This window comes from Megalobrama amblycephala, linkage group LG21, assembly GCF_018812025.1.
Source record: "Megalobrama amblycephala isolate DHTTF-2021 linkage group LG21, ASM1881202v1, whole genome shotgun sequence".
NCBI lineage: Eukaryota > Metazoa > Chordata > Actinopteri > Cypriniformes > Xenocyprididae > Megalobrama > Megalobrama amblycephala.
This window is the reverse complement of record NC_063064.1, coordinates 32,400,713-32,416,944: the sequence shown is the minus strand read 5'-3', so window position 1 is coordinate 32,416,944 and position 16,232 is coordinate 32,400,713. Positions and strand designations below refer to the sequence as shown.

At 38.1% G+C, this 16,232-nt stretch overlaps 1 protein-coding gene across 3 annotated transcripts in view; it reads right to left on the bottom strand.

Moving 5' to 3' along the window:
• sptbn1 (spectrin, beta, non-erythrocytic 1) overlaps window positions 1–12,030 on the bottom strand; it is a 115,331-nt gene extending 103,301 nt beyond the window's left edge. For 2 of the 3 annotated variants that reach the window (XR_007182119.1, XM_048172515.1), the window contains exon 1: window positions 11,896–12,014. The gene's annotated coding sequence lies outside the window, so the exon portion shown is untranslated. Of the gene's footprint in view, window positions 1–11,895 lie in introns of all 3 variants that reach the window. The other variant, XM_048172516.1, reaches the window with a different exon arrangement.
• Between the last annotated feature and the right edge of the window lie 4,202 nt (window positions 12,031–16,232).

Genomic DNA, 16,232 nt, shown 5'->3' with positions numbered 1-16,232 from the left:
ATAAATATGTGTTATTAAAAAATAAAATAGAATTTATTAAAAAATAAACTTTTTTGATGTTTTTGAACATCTGTGCTGGAATCAGAAATTCTTTAATATCTCAATTATTTCTTCTAGACACAATTTAATAAGGATTAATTTCTTCTGTTTATTATTACTCCTGAGAAAGGAGGCAAAAAGTAAAACATTTCTTGTTAAATTGTCCCAAAACTGAATTAATTTTACTGCAATTTTATCGCTTTAAAGTTTTACTGTATGTCAACAAACAATAAAACATAAATAAAATGATAATTAATAAATAAACAATATGTGAGAATATATTCATATACATAAGAAATGTGTTATTAAAAAATAAAATATACAAAATAAAATTTAATAAAATCACTTTTTTGATGTTTTCGCACATCTGTGCTGAAATCAGAAATTCTTTAATATCTCAATTATTTCTTCTAGATGCAAATTAATAATGCTTAAAATCTTCTGTTTTATTATTTCTTGTTCAATTGTCCCAAAACCAAATTAATTTTATTGCAATTATCACTCTATTTTTACTGTCAACAAAAAATGAAACATAAATAAAATAATTAATAAATAAACAATATTAGAGAATATATTCATATACATAATAAATGTGTTATTAAAAAAATAAAATATATAAAATATAATTTAAATTAATAAACTTTAGTCATGATGTTTCTGCACATCTGTGCTGGAGATGAGATCACGATCAGCCCAGCGCCTGACGTGTCGGTCGGGTTCAGCCAGCAGAGAGCGGCCGCCCAGGGACGAGCTGCAATGTGTGCTGGGATTGAGCCAGCAGTGAGAGAACGGGGTGGAGGGAGCAGAGAGAAGTGGAATCACAAATGGATTACACGCCTTTAGTGTCTGTGAGACGGCCTGCAGACAGCTGCGTTCGGTCTGCTGCGTCTCTCAGTCAATTCATCACTGCTTTTTATGTGATAAAAAATCTCTGAATGGTCACAGATGTCACAGGACACTGAAGGTTTGAATCACTAACACTGTACGGTTCCATTTGTTAACGTTTACTGTTTTTAATATGCTTTAAGACATGTGCAAATTCATCAGTCGACACCATTACCGCCCCTGTTTCCTGCTGTGACTGAGTGGAGGCGGGGCTAATTTGCATACTCATGAAGCAAGGGTGTCGAGTTACATTCAAGCTATTTTAAGGCATGAAGGAATTATTTTCACGGGAAAATACGTTTAAATATGTAATTTTGATTACTAAAGATAGGACAAAATGATTGACTGCAGCACGACTTTAACATGAACTAACAATGAAAAAACATTTATTAATCTTAGTTAATAATAATTTGAGCATTTAGTAAGACATTGTTAAAATCTAAAGTTGTATCTGTTTATATTGTTTAACAGACATGAGCTAACAATGAATTGCTGTATTTTTCTCACGTCACAATATTCTTAAATATATATTTAAGTATATTTAATAAATATAAATTTATATAAATATAAATATATTTAAATAATTCATATGCAGATTAAAGGGGCGGGGCCTGGTTGAGTTAGTTAGTAACTGGCGGTTATGGTAAGGGGTGGGACATTTCCCAAACACACTCAAAGCACTTGACCAATCACAACACACTGCTCCAGCCGACCAATCAGAGCACATTGTGCTTTTCAGAAGGCGGGGCTTCATAGAGACAGGAACTAAACAGAGCGTTACTGACAGACTGGGAAGAGAGGAGCTGCAACAATGGAGAATATGAGGAAAATAATGCATGAAAACCTGTTCTAGTAGAGCTTGTTTTTGGCAAGGGAATAATATGTCCCATCATTATTGACTAGCCTAATTCGCTGACAGCTCTATATGCCACACGCATTACGGCGCAGTCGCAGCTAAATTAAGGACACCCTCTTCTTAGTTTCACCCTCTTCGCTCCAGCCGCTCTTTATCCCTCAGAAGCTCCAGGCTCAGGATTGGGATTTGGATAAGGTGCAGGTCAGGGTCGTGACCCACAACAGCACAGCTGTTCAACCTTGAGCATGAACGTGAGGCCGGCTGGGAGAACAGATCATGGAAAAAACAGTGGACGGATCAATAACTGGACGCTCGCCTGGAATGTGCAGCTGGAAACTGCCAGAGACAAATCAGCACAGAAAAATCATCGCAAAGAAACGGACATGTTTCATGTAGCGCAGAGCTGAGAGGTTTTGATGATTAGCGTTTGTAAAAATCATTAATCAGGGTTCTAACTGGCTTATGAGTGAATGTCCTCATGAATGACAATTACTTGTTTTTGAATGCTAAATCATGATTTCGATGATTCAAAAGAGTTTTTAATGTTTTTTTAATTCACAGAGGCTGCATTTATTTGATTAAATATACAGTAAAAATTGTGAAATATTATTATAATGTAAATCAGCTGTTTTCTATGTGAATATGTAGTAAAGTGTAATTTATTCCTGTGATCAAAGCTGAATTTTCAGCATCATTACTCCAGTCAAGTTGGGTTGAAAATGGACAAACCCAGTGATTGGGTTGTTTTAACCCAGCGGTTGGGTTAAATGTTTGCCCAACATGCTGGGTAATTTTATTTAACTCAACTATTGTTTAAAAATGACTATATGACTGACTTAAAATGAACCCAAAATAGGTTGGAAATTAAAAATCAGACACATAATTACTAGAGGCAACAATAATAATCAAAAGGTAAACATTTATTAATAAACAATTTAATAAATGTTTGATTAATTATTATTCATTAAACTTAATAAATGTTCATTTCCAACATATTTTGGGTTCATTTTAAGCAAGAAACAATTGTTGAGTTAAATAAAAACAACCCAGCAGTCAAAAACAACTAATCGCTGGGTTAAAACAACCCTATAACAACCCAATCACTGGGTTAAAACAACCCAATCACTGGGTTAAAACAACCCATTCGCTGGTTTAAAACAACCTTAAAACAACCCAATTGCTGGGTTAAAACAACCCATTCGTTGGGTTAAAACAACCCTAAAACAACCCAATTGCTGGGTTAAAAGAACCCAATCACTGGGTTAAGACAACCCATTCGCTGGTTTAAAACAACCTTAAAACAACCCAATTGCTGGGTTAAAACAACCCATTCGTTGGGTTAAAACAACCCTAAAACAACCCAATCGCTGGGTTAAAACGACCCATTCGCTGGTTTAAAACAACCTTAAAACAACCCAATTGCTGGGTTAAAACAACCCAATCGCTGGGTTAAAACGACCCATTCGCTGGGTTAAAACAACCTTAAAACAACCCGATCGCTGGGTTAAAACAACCCAATCACTGGGTTAAAACAACCCATTCGCTGGTTTAAAACAACCTTAAAACAACCCAATCGGCGGGTTTGTCCATTTTCAACCCAACTTGGGTTGTTTTAACAGCATTTTTTAGAGTGAAGTGTTGATAAAATCGATAAAAATATTCCAGAGGCCATGAAAGTTTGGTGAAAATCAAACGCTGACGGTGAAAGAGTTAACGGCTTCTAAAAGCTTTGAGATGGAGATGCTTCTCTAATCATCTCGTGATCCTGCAACACATCAGCCAACACACTTCAGAGAGCGAAGGTATCAAATAACCGAGAAGAGGAGAGGAGGAGCAGAAACAGGAGAAAAGAGGAGACGTCCAGGACTGCAGACCTCACCCAGTCCCTTAGGACTTTCCTCATTTCCTCTAATTCAATCTCTGTTTGCTCCGAGCACATCAGCCATCGCCCGAGACCACGCCAACACACCATCATACAGGAAACATCTCCTCAGCCGATGCATTCGATCTGATCTGACGCAACCGCTCTCTTTCATTAGTGATATCTGTGGATATTTGGCTCAAGCTAAATCTGATGCAGAAGAACACTCTGGAAATCACCCTAAATAAAGACGTGATCTAACCTCGTACAGAATGTTCTGACACACGCCTTTGTCAAATTGAGCGGGGCGTGTTCGGTGTTCGCAACTACACAACACTTCTGAAAATTACGTTTGGATCTTCAATCTGCAATAATGCAACATTGCAATTAGTTTTATTCCCTCTCAACCAGTTCGAATCAAAGCAACCGGCCAGACAAATGGCTTTCAGTGTCTCTGCCTCCATTGGGTTAGGCGCTCTCAGACCCTAAAATAAGAGCGTAAATTAAATTCCAGGCAGCCCGAGGAGAAGCAGCTGTAGAAACACAGAGAAGATGTGGAGGCATGGCATGTGGTCATTCTATACGACACTTAAAATCAGCATTAAGTGACAAAATGGATCTTCTTTCTGGTGACATATGCAGGATTTTGCAATCATTTAGTCTTATTAAACTCCTGAAAGCTCATCTGTATCAAAGACTTTAGATGTACAAAGACGGTCTTCCGCCCCTCCTCCTCAGATTCGACACTCACGCGGGTTGCCAGATTGAGGATGACAATGCGCAAATGACAATGAGTTGATTTATCTGCTTTTTAATGTTATCTTTTTAGATAGATGCGAGACTTTTTAGGTCTGCGATCTCTGACCCGGTTCATTTGCTGGCTCCCAATGCTGTGTTTTCCACCAACTGGCAACCCGGAGTGCTGAAATACTATTGGGTAAATTGGCAGTGGGCGGAGTCACACAGGCCAAAACAAAAACAGACATTTTGACACAGAATGCATGCTTCAAAGTAGAATAACTGGCTGTAAGATTGTTTTTCAGAGAAAATGTTGGGTTAATGCTCGTTTTAACCCAGCGGTTGGGTTAAATGTTTGCCCAACCTGCTGGGTAGTTTTATATAACTCAAATATTGTTTAAAAATTACTGTATTGCTTGCTTAAAATGAACCCAAAGTATGTTGGAAATTAACATTTATTAACAAGTTAAATGAATAATAATAATTCAATCATTAATAAATGTTTACCTTTTGATTATTATTGTTTCCTCTAGTAATTATGTGTCTGATTTTTAATTTCCAACCTATTTTGGGTTCATTTTAAGCCAGACATGTAGTCATTTTTAAACAATAGTTGAATTAAATAAAACTGACCATCAGGATAGGCAAACATTTAAAACATTTAAAATTTTCAACCCAACTTGGGTTGTTTTTAACCCAGCATTTTTTTAGTCTAGCATGTTTCCTAAATCTTTGCAAACATATTGTGGTATTTTTATGCTTTAGTACAGTCAATAAAATTACATACAGCACCTTTTAAGAGACTTCGTCTGTATCCACTTTTGAGAGCCACACCCACATCTCAACATCCAATCAACCACTGACACACAAACCAAGCCCCGCCCTAAACTTATTCTGTTCTGATTATCTGTTACACTCAAATGTATGTCCAAATATGGACAATAATGTTGCTACTACTTAAGTTTCATTATGACTTTAAAAAAGCAAAAACACCCTGAATTTGGGCAAGATGATGTATGAAAAAAATGACAAAATATCCAATATTATTCATTAAAATTAGCAATGAATGAAAGTGCTTTATTAATTATATATATATATATATATATATATATATATATATATATATATATATATATATATATATAAATTTTATAATATATATTTTATAAAAAATTATAATATAATTTATAATTTTTTTATTATTTAATATTTTTTTTTAATTTAACATTTCGGGAAAAAAAAATCTAAATTTTTAATAATTATAAAGCAAATGCATATGTATTAAAATCTAAAAAAAATACATTTTAATTTTTGAATATAACATTTTGAATTTAATAGCTTGCAACAATTTTGATTAAAAAAATCTAATTCAAACTGTTAACAAATTTTGCAAAAAATGCATATATATTTAAATTTATATCAAATACTCAAAACAATTCTCAAAAAATAAACATATTTTATAATTATATTTTAAAATAATTCAAACATAATTTTCTAGTCCTAACACATCCAGTTCGCTCATTCTAGGGGCCACCCATAGGCACCATGTGTCCCTCACCTGTTGTCCACTATCATGACAGCTGGTCCCAGTCGCTTACAACCTCCAAACCTCGAGCGCTCCTCCCCTCTTTAACACACAGAGGGTCTCTGACGGTAAACATCGAGCCCCCCGCCACCTGTCCTACTGTAACACGGTCTGTGCTGTGAAATTAACTCACCCTTGTCGTACAACAGGTATCGTTTATAAAGAAGGCAACAGGGATATTGTGTCTCTGCACGCTTCGCTGCTCTTGACTGGGAGCTCCATTTTGTTCAGAAGTGTCGGAGGGAAACTGTACTGTTGTTATTGGCCAGGCGCAGCAAAAGCCATTCGCATGATGGAAATATCGACAGAAGAGTCTATAAATTTTACTGCTTACTTTGGCTGCAAACGCAGCTCTTGCCATGAAGACAATCAAACAATTCACAGAAGTACAGGAAAGAGAAATGAATGCACTTATAGAAGAACACATGTTAAATGATAAGATCATGTGCAAAACAATCAATCAAACTCATGCAGTACCGTCAAAATTTGAACTAACTTCAATTCATTTGCTCAACAAGATTCCCATGCTGACCTGAGAGAGAAAACCAGCCAAGAAAACTGACCGTAGAAGACGACGCCTACAATAACGCTCCTCGCGGCTATGCATGCTCGTGTTGCATTATGAATGGTGGTCGAAAACATTGATCCAAAGCATCTGCGCTTGAGTAGAGTTTCTTTAAGGCCAAACTGCAATGCTATGGATGTAAAGCAAGCTGAGGGCGTCGTCTTGAGTAAATAGGTCTGTGCATAAAGCTGATGCATCAAGAGGAGGAAAAAAACTAATGCAGAGTGCATTTTCTGTGCCAAGATCTTAAATGCCACTACACTCGGAAAACCTGCCAAGAGCCCAACCAGAACCAAAGCTTTCACTAATAAAACTGACTGAATCATATGCCAAAGCTTGATGAAAACTAAAGGGAAGGGGGTAAATATTAATTAGAGAAAGAAATGTGTCTTGCAATCGTCACATGAGAGGCCATTTCACAGCAGTGTGGAGAATGAGTTCTCGGACTGTGATGCGAAATAGTTTCACAACAGATCTCATTCACACCGATGGATCCAAAATGCAGCGTGCATTAGATAAAAGTTATTTAGAGAAACTGCGTGCTCATTTTAGAAGCTTATGTGAAGAATAATGCACATGCAATCACTCATATGCAAACATTTGCATCAAATCTTTAACCTTTCAATCGCACAAAAGGTTTGTTATAGTGGAAAAAGGGTCTTTTTTTTTTAAATTATTTTTATTTATGTATATGCATAAAAACTGCTCTGATCAGATATCCAGGTGCACACCATCATGTGGTCAGGATAATAGTTTAAATATATAGTAGGTGTGGCTCTAGTGTAAAAACAAATGGAATATGTGAGCGCCATCACTCCAGGGTGCCCACGCTCTCGTTGAACAAAACCATCTGGAGCTGCTTTAAATTCCAGCGAATTTGCAAGTTTCAGGTCTTCTTTAGCACCTCTAAATCCCCTCACGCCTCCCACCATTAAACCAATGAAGCAACCTGCTGTCAGAACACACAATGCACTCGCCGCCGAATGTTGCTGGGGGAGACAGAATCACTATGGGGACGGCCTGGCACACGCTCGGGCTGTGCTCAAAATGGCATACTATCCATACTACTTCTTACATACACTGTGTGAGAGTCAGAACTCGTCAAAGTGTGCAGTACCAGAGCACAATGTCATAATGCACTAGTCTTAACTTTCCATTTTCTGTGCCTTTTTCTTGACTCAACATTTATGCTACACTCTAAAAAATGCTGGGTTAAAAACAACCCAAGTTGGGTTGAAAATGAGCAAACGCAGTGATTGGGTTGTTTTAATCCAGCAATTGAGTTGTTTTAACCCAGCGATTGGGTTGTTTTAACCCAGTGACTGGTTTGTTTTAACCCAGCGATTGGGTTGTTTTAACCTAGAGATTGGGTTGTTTTTAACCTAGAGATTGAGTTGTTTTAACCCAGCGATTGGGTTGTTTTTAACCTAGAGATTGAGTTGTTTTAACCCAGTGACTGGTTTGTTTTAACCCAGCGATTGGGTTGTTTTAACCCAGCGATTGAGTTGTTTTAACCCAGTGATTGAGTTGTTTTAACCTAGCGATTGGGTTGTTTTTAACCTAGAGATTGAGTTGTTTTAACCCAGCGACTGAGTTGTTTTAACCTAGTGATTGGGTTGTTTTTACCCAGCGATTGGGTTGTTTTTAACCTAGAGATTGAGTTGTTTTAACCCAGTGACTGGTTTGTTTTAACCCAGCGATTGGGTTGTTTTAACCCAGCGATTGAGTTGTTTTAACCCAGTGATTGAGTTGTTTTAACCTAGCGATTGGGTTGTTTTTAACCTAGAGATTGAGTTGTTTTAACCCAGCGATTGGGTTGTTTTTAACCTAGAGATTGAGTTGTTTTAACCCAGTGACTGGATTGTTTTAACCCAGCGATTGGGTTGTTTTAACCCAGCGATTGAGTTGTTTTAACCCAGTGATTGAGTTGTTTTAACCCAGCGATTGAGTTGTTTTAACCCAGCGATTGGGTTGTTTTTAACCTAGTGATTGAGTTGTTTTAACCCAGTGACTGGTTTGTTTTAACCCAGCGATTGGGTTGTTTTAACCCAGCGATTGAGTTGTTTTTAACCTAGAGATTGAGTTGTTTTAATCCAGCGACTGAGTTGTTTTAACCCAGCGATTGGGTTGTTTTAACTCAGCGATTGAGTTGTTTTAACCCAGCGATTGGGTTGTTTTAACCCAGCGGTTGGTTTGTTTTAACCCAGCGATTGGGTTGTTTTTAACCTAGAGATTGAGTTGTTTTAACCCAGCGATTGAGTTGTTTTAACCCAGCAGTTGGGTTGTTTTAACTCAGCGATTGGGTTGTTTTTAACCTAGAGATTGAGTTGTTTTAACCCAGTGACTGGTTTGTTTTAACCCAGCGATTGGGTTGTTTTAACCCAGCGATTGAGTTGTTTTAACCCAGTGATTGAGTTGTTTTAACCCAGCGATTGAGTTGTTTTAACCCAGCGATTGGGTTGTTTTTAACCTAGTGATTGAGTTGTTTTAACCCAGTGACTGGTTTGTTTTAACCCAGCGATTGGGCTGTTTTAACCCAGCGATTGAGTTGTTTTTAACCTAGAGATTGAGTTGTTTTAATCCAGCGACTGAGTTGTTTTAACCCAGCGATTGGGTTGTTTTAACTCAGCGATTGAGTTGTTTTAACCCAGCGATTGGGTTGTTTTTAACCTAGTGATTGAGTTGTTTTAACCCAGTGACTGGTTTGTTTTAACCCAGCGATTGGGTTGTTTTAACCCAGCGATTGAGTTGTTTTTAACCTAGAGATTGAGTTGTTTTAATCCAGCGACTGAGTTGTTTTAACCCAGCGATTGGGTTGTTTTAACTCAGCGATTGAGTTGTTTTAACCCAGCGATTGGGTTGTTTTAACCCAGCGGTTGGTTTGTTTTAACCCAGCGATTGGGTTGTTTTTAACCTAGAGATTGAGTTGTTTTAACCCAGCGATTGAGTTGTTTTAACCCAGCAGTTGGGTTGTTTTAACTCAGCGATTGGGTTGTTTTTAACCTAGAGATTGAGTTGTTTTAACCCAGTGACTGGTTTGTTTTAACCCAGCGATTGGGTTGTTTTAACCCAGCGATTGAGTTGTTTTAACCCAGTGATTGAGTTGTTTTAACCCAGCGATTGAGTTGTTTTAACCCAGCGATTGGGTTGTTTTTAACCTAGTGATTGAGTTGTTTTAACCCAGTGACTGGTTTGTTTTAACCCAGCGATTGGGCTGTTTTAACCCAGCGATTGAGTTGTTTTAACCCAGTGATTGAGTTGTTTTAACCCAGCGATTGAGTTGTTTTAACCCAGCGATTGGGTTGTTTTTAACCTAGTGATTGAGTTGTTTTAACCCAGTGACTGGTTTGTTTTAACCCAGCGATTGGGCTGTTTTAACCCAGCGATTGAGTTGTTTTTAACCTAGAGATTGAGTTGTTTTAATCCAGCGACTGAGTTGTTTTAACCCAGCGATTGGGTTGTTTTAACTCAGCGATTGAGTTGTTTTAACCCAGCGATTGAGTTGTTTTAACCCAGCGATTGGGTTGTTTTAACCCAGCGGTTGGTTTGTTTTAACCCAGCGATTGGGTTGTTTTTAACCTAGAGATTGAGTTGTTTTAACCCAGCGATTGGGTTGTTTTAACCCAGCGATTGAGTTGTTTTAACCCAGCAGTTGGGTTGTTTTAACTCAGCGATTGGGTTGTTTTTAACCTAGAGATTGAGTTGTTTTAACCCAGCGATTGGGTTGTTTTAACCTAACAAATGGGTTCACTGTAAAATTATTTTTAAAAACATTTTTTCTTTTGTCAAATCTTAGATAATTAATGTGGTTCAGATAACATAATATTTAGAGTTTCTGTTGATTAAACCAATCGTAAACTCAAATTTTTAATTTAAATGAACTCAAAATTTTAAGGCAACCAGGTAACTTACTTTTTAAGTTAAACCAACAATTCTTTTTTACAATATTGTTTTAACCCAGTGAATGGGTTAAATGTTTGCCAAACCTGCAGGGCAGTTTTATTTAACCCAACTATTGTTTAAAAATTACTGTGTTGTTGCTTAAAATGAACCCAAAGTCGTTGTAAATTAACATTTATTAACATGTTTTAACATTTATTAATGAGCTTAATGAATAATTATTAAACAATAAACATTCTTTAAATTAAACTACCCAGCATGTTGGGCAAACATTTAACCCAACCGCTGGGCCAAAACAACCCAATCGCTGGGTTTGTCCATTTTCAACCCAGCATTTTTTAGAATGCAAGAAGAGATATAAAAATTTTGGATTACATATGCAAGATGATCATTTTAATATCCGCAATGACACTGGATACCACTTGTTGAGTCATGCAATGTAATGAGGTCATGCGAATTTAAAATGATCACGTATTCCATGCCTTTATGACATCACAGACACCTACATGCGTGCCGCCATGACATCATGTCCGACTGTTTTGCTGCGCTAGAGTCTCATGGTTTCCATTAAGCGCTAATGTCCGGCCAGCGTGCGCAATGTTATTTATTTAGTGCGCCCAGAACAATCACGCAAAGACGCATTAGTGCTGCAGCATGACAAATAAACGCTCTCTATAGGCCCTTATGAAGCTAAGCTCGCTCTGCGGCGATTATCTGAATCATTCGCATCAAGGTACAACCACTGGAAATGTGACGAACAGCCTCTGAAAGTCACTGATTATCAAACAGACGCAAACAGCATCCGGACGACGCGACGTCTGAAGTGTAAAAGCACGAGCCCGTGAGAACGACTGAAGCATATTAGTGACCCGCTGCGGTTCTGTCATGCAACAGTAACGTGTGAAATGGTGATTTCTCTTTGGAGTACCGCAGTGGAGATGGTGATGGGCACCGGATCAACATCCATTTCAGGTCACTGAGAGCAACATGCCAGATTTCCACATTTATATCATTGGATTGCTATCGCAAACTGCCAGATCACAAACATACAGTCATTACAGTAACCTCTGGTTACGCAATTGCCTGTTTGCGTTTTGTATAAGGCGAAACTCCAGCCACAGGATCTGACCACGCCTGTTTGCATCCATATTCTACTGTACCGTTATTCCACAGATCATGATTCCCACTACTGATTACGAACATATTATAGCATCAATCCTGGTTTGTATATAACATACAATGCGTTAATTAATATTTGAACACATCCAAGGCCTTTAAATCTGGAGCAGCGTTTAATACACCTGGATTTTATATCATTGACGCAAACTCCTCTCATTTGGACTCCATCACCACCCACGTATTTACGTGTTATTATTGCGGCAAACGCGGTCTAAGCGAGCGTATTTCAGCTTGTGTATTCCCAATGAAACATTTGATGATAAAATAAAGGGTTCGTTTGCACTTACCGATAAAAGAATGCGTGATAAACTTCACCGCCTTTGGAGTCCGCAGCGCGCAATGAGCGAGAGAGAGGCTGGACACACTGCGCTGGGAGTGACCGATGCGCACTGCCTCCCTCCCCGTCAGCTGCTGCACTGAGACGCGGGGCGGGGAATTTGCCAACCCTACTACGACGTGAAATGGCTGCCTTAGACATAGTAGGGGGGAGACGTTTGATTTGTTTTAGCGAATCGATTCTATCGTTTCAAAGAACCGACTCAGTGATTCGTCTCCCGCGTTGTTCAGATGATAATGAATTCTAGCGCGATGGCGACTTTTCTTTTTCTTTTGAAATTGCAGCCTTCATCATAGTAGCGTGGAAATGTATGATTCATTTCAGCGAATAGATTCGATCGTTTGAATGAACCGACTCAGTGATTCGTCTCCCGCGTTGTTCAGATGATAATGAAGTCTAGCGTGATGGCGACTTTTCTTTTTCTTTTGAAATTGCAGCCTTCATCATAGTAGCGTGGAAATGTATGATTCATTTCAGCGAATAGATTCGATCGTTTGAATGAACCGACTCAGTGATTCATTTCGTTGTTGATATGCTTGCGACTTTCCTTTTTCTTTTGAAATTGCGGCCTTCATCCATAGTAGCGTGGAGACGTTTGATTCGTTTTAGCAAATCGATTCGATCGCTTCGATGATTCGTCTCCCATGTTGTTCAGATGAACCGACTCAGTGATTCATTTTCCGCGTTGTTGAGATACTTATGAATGAATTCTAGCGTGATCGCGACTTTTCTTTTTCTTTTGAAATTGCGGCCTTTGTCATAGTAGCGTGGAGAAGTATGATTCGTTTCAGCGAATAGATTCGTTTGTTTAAGTGAATCGACTCAGTGATTCGTCTCCCGCGTTGTTCAGATGATAATGAATTCTAGCGCGATGGCGACTTTTCTTTTTCTTTTGAAATTGCGGCCTTTGTCATAGTAGCGTGGAGAAGTATGATTCGTTTCAGCGAATAGATTCGTTTGTTTGAGTGAACCGACTCAGTGATTCGTCTCCCGCGTTGTTCAGATGATAATGAATTCTAGCGCGATGGCGACTTTTCTTTTTCTTTTGAAATTGCAGCCTTCATCATAGTAGCGTGGAAATGTATGATTCATTTCAGCGAATAGATTCGATCGTTTGAATGAACCGACTCAGTGATTCATTTCGTTGTTGATATGCTTGCGACTTTCCTTTTTCTTTTGAAATTGCGGCCTTCATCCATAGCAGCGTGGAGACGTTTGATTCGTTTTAGCAAATCGATTCGATCGCTTCGATGATTCGTCTCCCATGTTGTTCAGATGAACCGACTCAGTGATTCATTTCCCGCGTTGTTGAGATACTTATGAATGAATTCTAGCGTGATCGCGACTTTTCTTTTTCTTTTGAAATTGCGGCCTTTGTCATAGTAGCGTGGAGAAGTATGATTCGTTTCAGCGAATAGATTCGTTTGTTTAAGTGAATCGACTCAGTGATTCGTCTCCCGCGTTGTTCAGATGCTTATGAATAAAGTCTAGCGTGATGGCGACATTTCTTTTTCTTTTGAAATGGCAGCTTTCATCATAGTAGCGTGGAAATGTATGATTTGTTTCAGCGAATAGATTCGATCGTTTGAATGAACCGACTCAGTGATTCATTTTATTGTTGATATGCTTGCGACTTTTCTTTTTCTTTTGAAATTGTGGCCTTCATCATAGCAGTGTGGAGACGTTTGATTCGTTTTAGCAAATCGATTCGATCGCTTCAATGATTCGTCTCCCGTGTTGTTCAGATGAACCGACTCCGTGAATTATTTTCCGCGTTGTTGAGATACTTATGAATGAATTCTAGCGTGATCGCGACTTTTCTTTTGAAATTGCAGCCTTCATCATAGCAGTGGAGACGTATGATTCATTTCAACGAATAGATTTGATTGTTTGAATTAACTGACTCAGTGATTCATCTCCCGCATTGTTCAGATGCTTTGCGACTTTTCTTTTTCTTTTGAAATTGCGGCCTTCATCATAGTAGCGTGGAGACGTTTGATTCGTTTTAGCAAATCGATTCAATTGCTTCGATGATTCGTCTCCCATGTTGTTCAGATGAACCGATTCAGTGATTCATTTTCCGCGTTGTTGAGATACGTATGAATGAATTCTAGCGTGATCGCGACTTTTCTTTTTCTGTTGAAATTGCAGCCTTTATCATAGTAGCGTGGAGACGTATAATTCGTTCAACGAATAGATTTGTTTGTTTGAGTGAAATGACTCAGTGTTTCATCTCCCACATTGTTCAGATGCGTGCAAATTTTCTTTTTCTTTTGAAATTGCGGCCTTCATCATAGTAGCGTGGAGACATATAATTCATTCAACGAATAGATTAATTTGTTTGAATGAACCGACTCAGTGATTAATTTTCCACGTTGTTGAGATGCTTATGAATTCTAGCGTGATCGCGACTTCTCTTTTTCCTCTGAAATTGCGGCCTTCATCATAGCAGTGGAGACGTATGATTCATTTCAACGAATAGATTCGATTGTTTAAATTAACCGACTCAGTGATTCATCTCCCGCATTGTTCAGATGCTTTGCAAATTTTCTTTTTCTTTCGAAATTGCGGCCTTTATCATAGTAGCGTGGAGACATATAATTCATTCAACGAATAGATTAATTTGCTTGAGTGAACCGACTCAGTGATTCATCTCCCGGCCTTCATTATAGTAGCGTGGAGATGTTTGATTCGTTTTAGCAAATCGATTCGATTGCTTCAATGATTCGTCTCCTGTGTTGTTCAGACGCTTATGAATGAATTCTAGCATGATCTCGACTTTTCTTTCTCTTTTGAAATTGCGGCCTTCATCATAGTAGCGGGAAGTATGATTTGTTTCAGTGAATGGATTTGTTTGTTTGAATGAACCGACTCAGTGACTCATCTCACGCGTTGTTCAGATGCTAATGAATGAATCCTAGCGTGATCACAACTTTTTTTTTCTTTTGAAATTGCGGCCTTCATAGTAGCGTGGAGACATATTATTCGATTCAGCAAAGAGATTTGATTGTTTGAATGAACCGACTCAGTGATTCATCTCCCGTGTTGAGCAGAGATGCTTATGAATAAAGTGTAGCGTGATGGCGACTTTTCTTTTTCTTTTGAAATTGCGGCCTTCATCATAGTAGCGGGAAGTATGATTCGTTTCAGTGAATAGATTTGTTTGTTTGAATGAACCGACTCAGTGACTCATCTCACGCGTTGTTCAGATGCTAATGAATGAATTCTAGCGTGATCGCGACTTTTTTTTTCTTTTGAAATTGCGGCCTTCATAGTAGCATGGAGACGTATTATTCGATTCAGCGAATAGATTCGATTGTTTGAATGAACCGACTCAGTGATTCATCTCCCGTGTTGAGCAGAGATGCTTATGAATAAAGTGTAGCGTGAACGCGACCTTTCTTTTTCTTTTGAAATGTTGTCCTTCATCATAGTAGTGGAGATGTATGATTCGTTTCAGCGAATCGATTCGTTTGTTTGAATGAACCGACTCAGTGATTCATCTTCTGCATAGCGCGTTCAGATGTCCAGCATCATTGCAGCATTTCTTTTTTAGTCGCTGTCAAATATTTAGTTAGTTCTATGTTAACTAATTGAGATGCTCCATTTATGATCACATCGAAAAATAATTGTTAAATTATTTTTTTACAGTCCGATTCACTGGTTCAAAAACTAAATTTTCATATGAATCTTCGCATACTTAGATACTATTATTTATAATTTTATTGCAAAATGTTGTGTTGTGACCTCATATTGTACACCCATAAATTTGTTTTACCCTGTGATTTGCAAAAGCTTTATGAATCATTTCAGAATAATCGATTCAAAAGAGCGACTGATTCGCTAATGGGATATCATCACTCACTAGTATGGGCTATACAACGTTTAGGCCAGACAAATGTGATACTTTGTTTGATATAATGTTGAAATATGATGCACTTTAAAATTACAAACCCTGCTTTTGCATCCTAAAACTATTTTTAGCACACATGGGCAATGGTATAGCTTCTGTGCATTGCTTCATGAATTATTTACATCTTCTCAAATCAGATGAAGAACATACAGCGTCACACGCATTCATAATTCAAAGAGAAGGCCTTTCATACACAGAGAACCAGAACGGACTTCCTGTTGGGTGGGTCTGGAAATCGTCTGTCCACTGCTGCTCTGTTTTCATTGTGTCATCCTGGTTAGGGATTGGCCTATATACTTAATCTTAATGATTCACTGAGATTTCAGTGTTCATTCTGAACAATACAAGTTAATCTCATTTGATCATGACAGACA